The sequence below is a fragment of the Anomaloglossus baeobatrachus genome, chromosome 1 (genome assembly GCF_048569485.1).
Source record: "Anomaloglossus baeobatrachus isolate aAnoBae1 chromosome 1, aAnoBae1.hap1, whole genome shotgun sequence".
NCBI classification, from domain to species: domain Eukaryota; kingdom Metazoa; phylum Chordata; class Amphibia; order Anura; family Aromobatidae; genus Anomaloglossus; species Anomaloglossus baeobatrachus.
In genome coordinates, this window is record NC_134353.1 from 112,941,355 (window position 1) to 112,955,558 (window position 14,204).

The 14,204-nt window shown below is 43.2% G+C and overlaps 1 protein-coding gene across 1 annotated transcript in view; it reads left to right on the forward strand.

Annotated features, from left to right (window-relative positions):
- KLF3 (KLF transcription factor 3) overlaps positions 1–14,204 on the forward strand; it is a 91,287-nt gene that overhangs the window by 311 nt on the left and 76,772 nt on the right. The window lies entirely within an intron of this gene.

The window sequence follows — 14,204 nt, forward strand, 5'->3', positions numbered from 1 at the left end:
CCCTACTGGCATAATGAGAAGAAGAGCTGAGTTTATGTTGGCACTCATCACCTGGTTGGCTGTGGTGGGCACCATTCCCAGGACAAGCTAAACTTACTGTCAGCTGATTGAGCTCTGGCCACACATTGGTCTCTACATTTTCCATCAGCCTGTCTTAATAAAAAGGCTGATTGATGGGGACTTTAAATGAGCACACAGTGCCAGTCAGTGGCCCAGGACCCTCTGGAGACCGGTACAGAAAGCCCTTGTCAATGATAGCTGTGAGATGATTGGCATTTGTCGGAGACAAGGGGCACTGCCGATGATTAATTTTCTTAAAAACCCAACTTTCTATCACACGGCACAATATTACAGTGGAAGATGTGGACAATCTGTTTTTTGGAGGGGTGAAAAGATCCATATTTGAGGGTCAATTTTTTTGGGGGGTTGAACAATTATTTCTATGAAATATATCCAAACTTGGACATTGCTTTAATCATATTTGAATTCTATTTTATGCATGTATGTGTTTTTTTCCTTTTTATACTGCGTTGTATATACACCTTTTTACTTATTATATGTACTAAAGTCGTGGATGTAGTGAATTTTTTCATAAGCTATGACTCTGTACCAGTTATACTTGCGTTCATGCTACCATCACAATCGGATCTGCTCAATTAAAATCCTTTGGATGCCTAAGAATGTTTTTTTATTTTTTTACTTTTTTTATATTATTATTTAGTACAGTGTTTGGTAATCGGATGATTCATTTGACGTGATTCATCTGACTGAATAATTCTGTTATGAGTCGTCACAGACAATCACATGTGTATAAAATTGGTTGTTTCGTGGCCAGTGGGGGGTCTTGGATAAGGGTCGCTAAAAGTCAATGTAAAATATTCACATAGCTATTGGATTTATTTACAGTGGATCCTAATAAAAATGGTCTTCTAGAGGGTGATCTTCTCCAAAAAGTTGGCTAGTATTCATAATCGATGGTGGAAGTAAAATTCTGTTATAGGATATCTGGTCTGGATGACAGGTCTTCTCAAAGAGGTGGACAAGGAGAGGCTTAGTGACAATTGTATATGCTGGGCTGATCAATTACCAAAATTTGTTTTTTTTCCATGTTCTTTATATATAGAGCTGATTTATTCATCAGCTCTTAGGAGCTCAATGTTCTTGGTCGTGCTTTGTAGACCACAGATGATCTATAAAGAGTGTTGTGCCAAGTGATAAACCCAACTACTCTACGTCTGCACATGACCGTGGAAAAAAAACGAATCCAGAGAAAGTTTTCTTGGAACGTTATCTGCGTACACTAATCATGTATACATTTATTAACATGTAGCTCCTGGAGGTTATTGTGTGCACAGCTGTGGAGAACATTTTCTCATCTCCGTACGTTCACACATTAGACGTGTGTATCCAATGCACAGTATATAGAGTGGTCGTAAATGTTTAGTCACTATGCCCATCTGAGATCTGTGACACCGGGGTGTCCCATCATGTCCCCGATCTGTGTGCGCCGGCTGGAAATGATTTAACCATCGCACCACTGTGTGCGATGTTGTAATGACTAAAAAAAGAAGACTTTGCCCTCAGCCTGTCCTTCACTCTTGCATGAGCAGGACAGTGGTGGGAGCAGATGATGCCATATCCTCCACTTTTTGCATGCTGTGCATGTGCCCAGCTGGTGCAGACAGTTCAGGCCTTAGCCCAACAGTTGGGAGACACTTTCTAAGCAGCTTTATTATACCCAGGCAATTGTTGAATGGTAACTCTAGTTTATTGGGGCCAAATTAGTTTTTATGGCTTAGAAAACAGTAGCACAGGAAGGAGAAGAAGCTGGAGACCAGATCATTATTTTGGCAGGACTCGTGGAAAGCTTGAGCGCCTGTCTTGCAATTCAGAACTGAGGGTTTTTTATGTTAAGCTGGTCTTCATCGCTTCATATAACCTTTATAATGACAATTGGCCAATGTCAATATGATAAAAATGTACCGATCTCAAGGCCAACCAGTACTATGGTACCATCCGTTTATTATGCTTTGCTTATATAGTGGTATTATTTACACAGCGCTTTACATATGTGATCATCACTGTCCCCATTGGGGCGCACAATCTAAATTCCCTATCACTATGTATTTGGAGTGTGGGAGGGAGCCGGAGAACCTGGAGGAAACCCACGCAAAAACGGGGAGAACACACAAACTCCTTGCAGATGTTGTCCTTGGTGGGATTTGAACCCAGGTTCACACGTTGTGTATTTTGTCTGGATTTTATGCACAGATTTCTAAACTAAAGTTTGCAGCATTTCTGCACTTATTCATAAGTTTTTTGGGAGGCTGCAGAAATGTACCCAAAAAAAGTAACAAAAGAAAGCCAGCTCAAAGTTTAGCCTGTGGATTTAGGGAACTGACTTAAATGAATAGGCAAAATCTGCACAAAAAAAGAACCTTTTGTAATGTAATGACATGGCTGTAAAGGGCTATAAGACTGATTAAATTGATACCTTTATTGAAGAAATCCATTTAGTGGTTCTTTAATCACGTTTGGAAGTTTTCTGCTAATTAGACTTCAGTGCACAGGGACCTGACTGTATGGGTCTTCTCCTCCCTGTCTGTGATTCCCTCCGCCTGTCTTAAGGCCGCTTTACACCCTGAGACATCGCTAGCGATCGCACCCGTCCCCGTCGTGCGTGCCTCACGGGCAAATCGCTGCCCGTGGTGAACAATATCGCTAGTACGCATCACACGCACATACCTTCCTAACAACATCGCTATGGCCGGCGAACAAAGTCTTTTTTAAGGGGGAGGTTCGTGCGGCGTCACAGCGACGTCACACAGCGGGCCACCAATAGAAGCGCAGGGGAGGAGAGCAGCCACATTAACGTCACTCCCACCTCGTTGCCGGAGGACGCAGGTACGGTGTTGTTGGTCATTCCCGGGGTGTCACACGTAGCGATGTGTGCTGCCTCAGGAACGACGAACAACCTACGTCCAAAATGAGCAACGATATTTGGGAAAGGAACGACGTGTGAACGATCAATGATTTTTGCCATTTTTCAGATCGTTAGCGGTCGCTCGTAGGTGTCACACGCAACGACGTCGCTAACGACGCCGGATGTGCATCACGAATTCCGTGACCCCAGCGATATCTCGTTAGCAATGTCGTTGCGTGTAACGGGGCCTTTAGTCTTTGAATTACAAGTCATTGCTGAGATTTAAAACAGGGGAGGCAGGTGATTCACAGACCAGAGGGGACGGGGAATCACAGACAGGGAGGAGAAGACCCAATAGTGTACACCGAAGTCTAATTAGCACAAAACTTAAAATGGTGATTAAAGGAGAACAACAAAGCGGATTTATTCACCAAAGGTATCGATTTAATCAGTACTACAGCCATGTCTTTCCAATACTAAATCATATTGGAAGGTTCCCTTTCAAAAACTGTAACAAAAGCCAATTTCAACACCCAAAAAGATGCCTCACGTGGATGAGGTTAATTCAAAATATTCCAATTTGCTGGAACTGTGTATGGATTATAATGGAAGCGTAAAGTCTGCACCAACACTTTTTTTTTTAACATGAATAGATACCAAAAGGGAACCTAGAATGAAAGGATCAGTCATCTCTGCATCTGCTACCAAAAACTGCATGAAAACCATAGTGTGAATCCAGCCTTAACCCTTATGATCTAAGGAACTGTCATCTCCATATACATTATTCTTTTTGCATACCAGGAAAATGTTAATGTCCGGCAGCCAGGTTAGCACAGTCTTCTCATTTTGATAGATCGCCTGATTTGCTCCGTCCAACTGGTCTTGTTCTTGCGTCTTTAGTTGCTAAGGCGACAATGATTTGCTTCGCTGCTGTAGCTGTGACAACTGCCAAGCTATATTGACTGCTGGCGCTATACACATAAAATGTATGGATTACACTATGTATGTATAGCAGGTATGTGTTATTATGACATAATGATATATTGTACTGTCACAACGTGTTTGTATTTTGTTCAACTGAAATATCTAAGTGTTTCTGTAGATCATTTTCTCTAATTGTCTTGTCATCTGGTTTAATGTATGATACAATATATATATATATATATATATATATATATATATATATATATATATATATATATATATATATATACATATATATATATATATATATATATATATATAAAATAGCGGAGGGGTTTTTATAAAATGAAAAGTCGAGACATGATCTTAGTAAAGTTGTAGAATACTCCCATTGAGTTTTATGGGCAGTGATACGGCACCCGTACATTTCCATGAGTCACCGCCATATGCCTCTGAGTTCACACAGAGGATCAAAAACTTCTGAAAAACAAAAATATGGCTCTTACCATCTGATCCTGTATCATGGAAGTATTTTTGTAATTAATTCTTTCCTCTTAGGGAGAATAAACCTATAACACGGCAATGTCTGGAGCATTATATGATGGCCAACAGAATGGATGGACCTCTGTGCGACTCTACATAATGGACTGAATTGATCAAAATTGTAAATTAATTTTCATTTTTTGACCCACAAATGGATACTCATGTGAAGTTCTGTTAGATCACATCCCAAAACTTGAGCAATGAAAGGCTATGATCACATGGAGTTGAGTTTTCCAAGTGGGAACCGCTTCCGGACTCGCTCATTTTTTATTTTATGTGCATATGATCTCTTTTTCAGACAAGTCCACTTAGAAACCCACCTGAAAAAGGACCTAAAACATTGAGCATATGCCTCTCTATGTAAGAAATTACTTGCTTTTCATATTTTAACATGTATGTCGCTCAGGGAATGGGGTACTCGGTCCCGGGCAGTGTATCACTGGGGAATGTCACTTTGGTGGCTGTTGCCCGATCCCTTGCCCTGGATACTTTTTAATGGGGAGTATTTACAGGGGAGATTAAATTCATTTGTGTGACGCCACCTACAGGTTGCGGTTAAGATTGTGGAACCGCCGCTGCTGAGTTGATTATCCCCCAGGGCTGGTGGTAATGGCAGCTCTGGTGGTAAGCCTCCGCAGGTAGGGCTGAGCCTGGGAGATGTATGATGGAGTAATGAGGGAGACCACATCGTGGGTTGTAGTTAACAGTCTCTACTCACTCTGGACCCTTGGACGGCTGGTTCAGATCCCTGTACTTCCAGTGCCAGCTGATGACTCGTTTGTCCTGTCCCCGGCACTCTCAGTGTGGTTGGGTCCCTGTAGCGTGGAGCGTTTGGGGCCCGACTGTCCCTTTGCAGTGGCAGTATCCTTCTCCGTACGGCGGGCAGTGTTGACCCTGTAGGGCTGGTCTGTATGCCGAACCCTGATCCTTGCTTTACTGCTGATGCCCCCAGATTTGCGGGTCAATGAGGTCCGTAAAGGTCAACCTCACTGTGCAGGTATTTGCCAGGCCATCTGAAACTGTCACCTGACCTAGGGTCCTGTGCCCCAGGCGTGCTCTGGTCCCAGCGGTACTTGGGTGTACCTTCCCCTTGCGACCACTCTCCTGTGCCCCCGGGTCACCGTTACACGACCCAGCTCTCAGGCACGTCTTTCTACTTTCACTTCTTACTCAGACTGTCTGTAGACTGACTGCAGTCCCCTCCCACCAGGCTGTTTAATCCCCTGGTCTGGCTCCACCCTCTAGGTAGCCATCCCCTTGTCTGACTAGGCAGTGCCCCCTGTTGTGGAGTGGTAACTAGCATTTTGGTGTGTGTTGGTGTTGCTGGCACTGGTGTTCCAGGTTCTTGGGGGTAGGCCCTGCATCCCCGAGAGGATGCAGTTCCCTGTAGTGCCCTGAGTGGCTAAGGGGCGCCGCACATACTTTGGAATGAAATGCTACAACTTTTTTTTTTTTTTTTTTTTAAAAAAAAGTGTTTTTAGCACTTTTTTAAAAATTCCATTAACATTTTTTTCAAACAAGAATACTTTACTGGCAAAACATTCAAAAAGACATCTTGCCAACTTTTGAACTTTGCAATTGACTTCTAATATATATAGTATATATGTATATTGGAAAAACATCTGCTACAAAGAAGAGACATTTTTTTTTCTTTTTTCCCACACTATTTTTTTCCAAACACTGAAAAACCCCTCATCTTTTGTGGATTTCCCCCCGAAATGAATAGGAAACATTTTCAAGCATTGTGAAGGGTAATTTGGTGATGAGTTAAGCTCATCCGAACATCCAACTGCTCAAGTACCCAAGTAAGATAGACGTCAATGGGAAACTCAAGTATTTTTCAGGAAAAGTTCTCTTAATTAGCACTTGATCTCTCAATTGGGCATGTCTCGAGTACTTGAATATATCTGAAGTCAATAGGGGACTCGAGCATTTTTCTGGAAGTTTTCCCAAAAAAATGCTCGAGGGTTCCATTGACTTCCATTTTACTCGGGTACTCGAGTGGCAACCATTCAACTGCTCATTTTGAGAATTCTTCCGGAAAAATGCTCGAGTTCCCCATTGACTTCCATTTTACTTGGGTACTTGAGTTGAGCCCGTCTGAGCATCCAACTGCTTGTTACGAGTACAGAGCACGCGAGCATGGTAGTTCCAAGTTCCGAGCACCCAAGCATGGTAGTGCTCGCTCATCACTAATTACGAGTACCAAGCACCCGAGCCTGGTAGTGCCCGCTCATCACTAGTTACGAGCACTGAGCATCTGAGCATGGTAGTGCCCGCTCATCACTATTTATGTGTACCGAGCACCCAGCCATGGTAGTGCTCGCTCATCACTAGTTATGACTACCGAGCACCCGAGCATGGTAGTGCTCGCTCATCACTAGTTACGACTACCGAGCATGGTAGTGCCACTCAAAAAAACTCCATGTGAATAAAGCCTGTGTACTACGGTACAAACATAAAATTATATAAATACTTTTAAAACTGTCTAAAAATCCCATTTGAAGTGTGAAACGAAGTATGATGATGGAATATAGGTCAGGGCGATGCTCCTTCTTGTGTGATCCGGTCATTAGTCATTTGCTAATTTTGGCTATTTAATGCAGATGCCGGACGATCACCTTTCGTGTATTTGTAAACAGGGCAGGACCTGCCTATAAAGCCCTTGTTTTTCTTCACACCCATTGAACAAACACCTCCACCCGCTGCTGCTGTATGAGATGAGTGCAGCTGCTCATGAATATTGCTCAGCCAGGGCTGACTGCAGCCTCTCTGTGCTTTCTCCCCTGCTAAGCCAGAAGAGCTGTTTCCTTCTCTTTGTTTCAAGGCTGGAGTTTGCGTCATACATTCCAAGTGGCATATGTGTGCTCTTTCCTGTTTCAGATCACGGGTCCTGACCAAACCTCTGTCACTGCCCCAGCTACTCCCAGTCCCCACCCTGGGAGTAACACCTCTGCTCACCACTGCTTAACCCTTTGTCTATAACCAGTGAAATGTTGGCCTTTAAAAGCACAAGTTCTTGAGATATGACCAAACACAACCTCTGAATATAGTTTGTATATTCTCGTGAGTTTCCTTCCACATTCCAGATGCCTCAAGTTTTGAGATGAAGATATTAGACCCACTGGGTCAGATGGGACTAGATATTGGTACAAAGCGGAGGATTATGTTGGCGCCACACAAGGGCACAAACACATCAGCAGTATTCTGCCGCACTGCCGGATCCGGCATAAGGGCAGTACAGTACAATACAGTTCACAGACAGTGCGGCAAGCCCCGGTCACATGACCGCACATGCCCAGAGCTTGCCAGTGAACTTTGATGTACTGTATTGTCCTTGTGCCGGGTCTGCGAGTGCAGCAGGAAAACGCTGATGTGAAACCAGTGTAAGCGACAGAAAAAAAATCCATGATTACTACTATCATACGAATCATGACTCCTCTAGTAATGGAAACCATGAAAGCCGTAGGCCAGAGTCACACTTGCTAGTGACTCGCGCGAGTCTCGCATCGCATCACCCGGCACGGCCTCACACTCTCCGGAGAGGAGCATCTCAGGTGCATAAAGATACATGCAACCGACCCGTTCCTGTCAGGAGAATGTGCGACCGTGCCGGGTGATGCAATGCGAGACTTGCGCGAGTTACTAGCAAGTGTGACTCTGGCCTTAAACAGTCATTCAGCAGACACCTCCCGATATCCCCACACATGCACGCTCGTTTCAGCCTGACCACAAAAGGATTGGGTAATGAAACCCAACATGTTCAATCCAACTTTTCCCCAGACATAATCTGTCAAGAGCAAGTTGGGAGACTACTATTCACATTAGATGGTCAGCCGGTCTTGCTGAACTCAACAGGTTCAGAATATTGAGTTAATGTGAAGAGGAACTGTAAAACTTATTACATCGCTGATCAGGGGTATGGATATGATCACTTTCTGTTGACCTGTATTACGCCACCATAGTTTCAGTTACTGAGCCCACTAATTGTTTTATCTGGTAAGTTGCCATTGGATGGTGATTTCAGAACATCAACTCTAATCTCTATTCCTTTTGCCTCATTCAGCATCATATTATCAGCAGCAGTCCCCTATACACTCCTGGCAATATGTTGCCAATAATGATGACTTTAAGGCTGAGCGTTTTGGTTCATTCTATTGTCATTGTTGATATGTTTAACCGGCACAATATTCTGGGACACTCAGATGATTGTCGGCTCTTCTAAATGCATGTTTATAGACTCAGCCAATTTCACTGCTAATCAACCATGGTTTTATCTCATTCCAGTAGTTTTGTTAATATTGAGATGGGATCCAACAGGACAATAAGGAATTGACAATTAGGCCAATTGCATACCCAAGCATGGAGCTGCTCACTCGGGTGGTTGGCATACGTAAAGCACCCAAACTCAAACACTGTTTTTTTTGGGGGGATTGTAAAATCTGTGTTCGATATGAACCGTGAACTTTAATGTTCGGGTCCACTCATCTCTACTAGCCACATATCTGCTGATCTGAAATTGACAGCCGGCACATCTAATGGTCTTGACTGGAACCATTAAACCGGTCTTAGAAATGGTTCTAGATGATGCTGTGATAGCGCAACATTACATAAGATATTGGGGAATTCCATTATGAATAGTTCTCTTAGACCTATTGGTAATATAGGGCGTCATCCTTTGCCCACAGCAGTGATCCGGCACAAATATGGGGATATTTTAGAGACCTGCTGAGGACACAATTCCCTCATATAACGATATGGCTTGGTTGTGTAGCCACAATTTAATTCCACTTTGAAATAGCTTTGAGGTTGTAAAAAAATGAAATTAGTTTGTTTCATACCCTATTGAATTTTATGGACTGTACCTATCAATTATGAGACAAATGGAGAGAGGTGCAAACGGGCCACGCAGCCAGTGTATATATTAGATCTGTAGGCAGGATATTAATGTGCCAATAGACATCATTGAATGGGACCAAGAACCATCAATAAGTACATTCAAGGCCTCTTACAAAATGTTTTCTGTAGAACTACGGTATAAATTGGCTGATACACAACGTTTGTTCTCGTTAACTCGTTGAATGAGTATTTTGCTTGTTTGTCGGGTGATTGTCAGCATATTCATACAAGCCTATAATTTGTGAATAATACTCTGACTGGCTCATCTATATGGCCCTTTACATTGCATTCACATGTAGCAACTAGGGTGCATTATTTTTATTTTTTGTTAGCAACACGGCAAAAAATGTATTACTTGCTTCCCTGTAATGTTCCAAAGTCGTGGCCATGTTGTATTTTTTTTCCTGCATATCCTTTTTACCACACCATGTGAAGCAACCGTAGACTTGGTTAAAGGCAACATGCCAGGTCCCTTGTGCCCTCCAACCCAGCAGCATTCACATGTGTAGTCAGCCCTTTTTTCATAATATTATGCCTCTGTGGGAATGATAACATGATTTCCACGTGCTGCTGTCATCTCGGCTACTTGAAAGTTTGCGCATGCGCGCTGATCATTTTGGTAACATCAATGCCCCTCAGAAGCAGGGTGTACTCTTCCGAGCTTCAGAGAGGCGCACTGTGCATGATCGTAAGTACATACGCTGTTTTTCCAATTATGCGTGTGTACCTCTCTGAAGCTTCCAGCTTTGGAATGCATTGACTCTGCCGAAATGAGTTGTGCGCATGCGTGAGATTTCCAGGGGCTGCAATGATACTGGCTCTTGGAAATCATGTTCTCACACCAACATGGGTGTGATAACATTTGAAGAGGGCCGACTAGTCTGGGGACTACTTAAGATAGGAACTGCAAAGTTTATAAATGCTTTATTTTTAAACCTTGATTTTAGTGATTAACCTTATACCGGGCCGGTTAATCAGGAAATTTTGCATACACTTGTGAATGCTGCTGGGTTGGAGGCCATAGGGGACCTGACAGGTTCCCCTTTAAGACGTGTTTGTGGTACAGTTGCCACATGTTATGTGCCAAGACTGGGCTTGGTTCTTAAGAGATAGTAAAGAAAGCTTTGCACAGTACTTCCCCTCTCTTTAGGATATGAAGCCAATTTTGGTCCCAAGTGGTTCCTTGCTTCCCTTTTTAGTATCACCTTTCGTCTTTTTCATTAAAAAGTGTCTAGTTTGATCCTGGCCATGTAAATTCTGCATGTTCATATGGATTATATGAGGGACATTTCTAAATGTAGCTTTTATACAGGAGTCCCCATGGTACTTTACAGGTACATATATAAATGTGACAGATCGTAGGAAATCCTTCCCGTGTGACATAAGAATTTTGCATGAAACTATGACATATTACTCACAAATATCATGAAAAACAAACATCAGAGAGACGCGCACTGAAACAAGGAAACTGACACATGTAATAATCAGGGTCATTGTCAGAAACTGCACATTCAGTGGAAACGACATCACAGCACAGGACTTTCCCTGGAAACTGTGGACTGTGGACCGGCTGTAGAGTAGATGTGACACTTCTCCGTCTCCAGCTCTGCCATCAGCTTCTCTGCTCATTCAGCATAGCCCTTTCCACCGGCCGGAAATCTTCACTTTCTCAAACTCTGATCACATTTCCAGGTCATTGGCGTTTGGCTGCCCTTCTCATTAAACATAGCCTTTTCCACCAGGCTCAGCGTTAGGACATCCTTAGTTATTGTGCTCCTCCGACCTGCAATGTTCTTACTGATGATCACATGAAACCTACTGAGGACATTGGACATGTAGGCCATGTTCCCATAAGTAGAAACGCTGCATTTTTTTCTATAGGCGTCTGCACCACAATACCCAATAGTGATCTGCTCTGATTATGGTGTCTTTGCCACTTTTGCTGCACCTTCCCCCCTCCTTTTTTTTCTACTTTTTCAACTTTGTTAATGCATTTTTACAGCAGATTTGCTATAGTTTTTGATTTTTATTTTGGTCCAAAACACTAGGATTCTACAATTAATAATGCAATTGCATTTTTTCAGGCTCCCCAATAAAGCCTATAGGGGGAAAAATGCACCCCGCCCCCCCAACAAAACAAACCACAGGTGAACAACGTCATTGAACAGACAGTGGACATGGGTTTTTATGAAATTACATCCACTTTGCTGTTAAATACAGCAGAATGTTTTCATTAATAAAATTCAACACTTCCGCTATCTGGGAAAATGGTGGCATTGATTTAACAATCCCCATAAGGCCAGAGTCACATTTGGAAGTGACTCATGTGTAATACGCGCAAGTCTCGCATCGCATCACCTGGCACAGCTGTACACTCTCCTAAGGCTATGTGCGCACTTTGCTTTTTTACCTGCTTTTCCACTGCTTTTTCAACTGCAGCATTTTCATGCCAAAATGCTTGTGTCATGCTTTTCAAGCAAAGTCAATGGGACATTGAGCTTTCTTGTGCGCACTTTGCTGTTCAAAACGCTGCGTTTAATTTGCATAAATTTGTGTAAAAACTTAGCGTTTAAAGAAGCAACATGTCAATTGTTTTTGCCATTTTGGCTGCGTTTCCCATCCATTCAATTTAATACAAAACTGCAGCGTTTCTAAAAGCACCGGAAAAGCACTAAAAACTCATGAAAACCGCAAGGTGCGCATAGGCTACTTCCTTTGCGTTTTACATGCATTTTTTGAAAGCCAAAAGCATTGTCCTTTCTGCCAGAGGATGCTTTTTGAACTGCAACTACCTTGACGCAAAGTGCGCATGTAGCCTAATAGGAGCAGGTCAGCTGCATGTATTTCTATGCAGCCGAGAAGCTCCTGTCCGGAGAGTGTACAGCTGTGCCAGGTGATGCGATGCGAGACTTGCATGTATTACACATGAGTCACTCACAAGTGTGACTCCGGGATTTTGGTCGTTTTGGCAAAAAGAATACTAAATTCACTGTTCCCTGTTATTGTTTATGTTTATTTTGAGCTTGGAGAACATAGTGAGTAACTTAAAGGGAATCTGTCACCAGGATTTTGCTCCACCTTCTGAGAGCAGCATAATGTAGAGGCAGAGACCCTGATTCCAGCGATGTGTCACTTACTGAGCTGTTTGCTGTCATTTTGATAAAATCAATGTTTTTTCTGTTTCAGATCTAGCAGTTATTCAGAGCTCATGAATATGCTGGACTACCTGCAGCACGCCAAGTAGTCCTGTAATGATAATCTACTGCTGATTAAAAAGTGATTTTATCAAAACTACACTAGGCAGCCCAGTAAGTCACACATCGCTGGAATCAGGATCTCTGTTTCTACATTATGCTGCTCTCAGTTTAGGGGGCAAAAACCTGGTGACAGATTCCCTTTAAACTTGAAAGGACTAAACACAACTTGTCAAAATCAGATTTTTCAACCTGTGTTGTCCATAGAGCATATGGGCATCATGGAAGGGGATCATGCTAGAAAATGACTGAGGTTGCATCTGAATCGCTGCCATGTAATGCTAAAATGACCTGTTTATTACATAAAACTAGAAAGAAAAACGTTTTTTACGAATGTGTTTTGTTAACTTGTCCATTACTGATCCCCAGACTCGCACTTGCCTTTACACCAACCCTTTTAGCCACCACTTATGATCAATGGGAACACTCCCCGTAGACGGTGCCAAGTCTTGTAATACTTCAATCAGTGGCTGTATTATCACCTGCCGCACTAAATAAACTCCCGGCTATTTCTTTTATCATAAAATATACAAGAAGACATTGCTTGTGGGTCAACAGCGCACGCTATGTAAACCCTGACATCAACCACCGCAAAAATCCACTTTGTATCCATCCTACGTGCACTAAAAATAGAAGCCTAATTGATTAAAGATTGTATTTGCTTGATTATAAAAAGTTTCGTAATTTATGAAAACTCCAGATGACCTCCCTGCTTTATTCATTATGCGGATCTCAAGTGGCTTGCATTAAGGAAAAATCTAACAAAAGGAAATAGATCTACGAAGATTCTTTCTTTTTTACTTGTTTTATTCCACAATGAAATCAGATTAAATTAACTTTTGCTTGTGGTTCTTCAAGGGATATAAAACACTTGGTCCCAATGTATGACCTTTCTAATTTCAATAGAAATGAAAAGCAAAAGTTTCCCAACTTATATTGGAGTGCACATGCCAGGATTGAATTTTCCCAACAGTGAGATAGGACAGGATAGTGGCCTGCCGGAAACAAACCGGGGAGCTAACTGGATACCGGAGCACCAGGCAGGGTACTCAGACCCCGACTAGGCTATATGCTACCACCATAGTCGAATTAACTGATTGCGGTCTGGACCTCAGGGGTTCATTCCCACCAAAGGGAATGCCGTTTGAAGGCAACAGCCCAACCCGTCCGGATAGTAGCCACTCCCAGAGTCCAGAGATCCAAAGGCCAACGTCTGCGGGCAGCAGGGGCTCCTACAACACATACATGCCGGGGAGCAGACTACCAGTGCCCAGGCACAGTGGTCACACTACCAACACAGGTGCAGGAGAAAGGCGGACATTTCCAACCCGACTAGGAAGCTGCAGCCGGCTGCGGGCCCCGTTCATTCCTCCGTTTGGTTTACCAGTGACTCTGTGTGGTTTAATCGTGAGTACAACAGTGCCATCAGGCACCGCGCCTCACCGCAACACAGCGCCCTGCACCCCTGCCCACAGCCCGACCGGGCTCCGGGACCAACATCCCCTACCCACGGAGGGGTCAACACCTAGCTGCGCCATTACACCGCTCCCTGGAGTCCCCGTATCTTCACTGCAGCGGTGGTGTCCACCATCACCACAACCCATGGGTGGCGTCACGAACAATCATCCCAAAAACCTGCATCCCCAGTAACGCCAATTCCC